Source organism: Penaeus monodon, chromosome 28 (genome assembly GCF_015228065.2).
Source record: "Penaeus monodon isolate SGIC_2016 chromosome 28, NSTDA_Pmon_1, whole genome shotgun sequence".
Lineage (NCBI taxonomy): Eukaryota > Metazoa > Arthropoda > Malacostraca > Decapoda > Penaeidae > Penaeus > Penaeus monodon.
Window position 1 is genome coordinate 2,803,780 of NC_051413.1, and position 420 is coordinate 2,804,199.

Consider the following 420-nt stretch of genomic DNA (forward strand, 5'->3'; position numbering starts at 1 on the left):
TCCTTCATCCCCGGCAGGACATGATCATCAGCGTGAAGCGAGTGTTGTGGCAGCTCCGAGTCGTGAGCGCCGCACGAGGGACCCTCAGCCACCGGCGACCATTAACAAACAGCGCCAACACGCCCACACAGACGACACCTACGCCCGAACCAGCAATTGCACCTGCGACGAAAAGGCGATTAGCAACGCAGCGCAAGCAGAGGGCACGCCGCGGATTCGTAGTTCTGGGGGTCGCTGGCTGGACACAAAACAGCAGGCGCGGCAGAAGAAACACGGCGGGCGAAGGCAGTAAAGCAGGAGCCGAGTTTGAGACTACAATATTTACACGGGGGAACAGGACCCCGAAATCCGGATATAAAAAGACGACCAACTGCACCCGGTGCCTCCCCCCTCTCCTCTTCACCTCCTCATCCTTCCCCT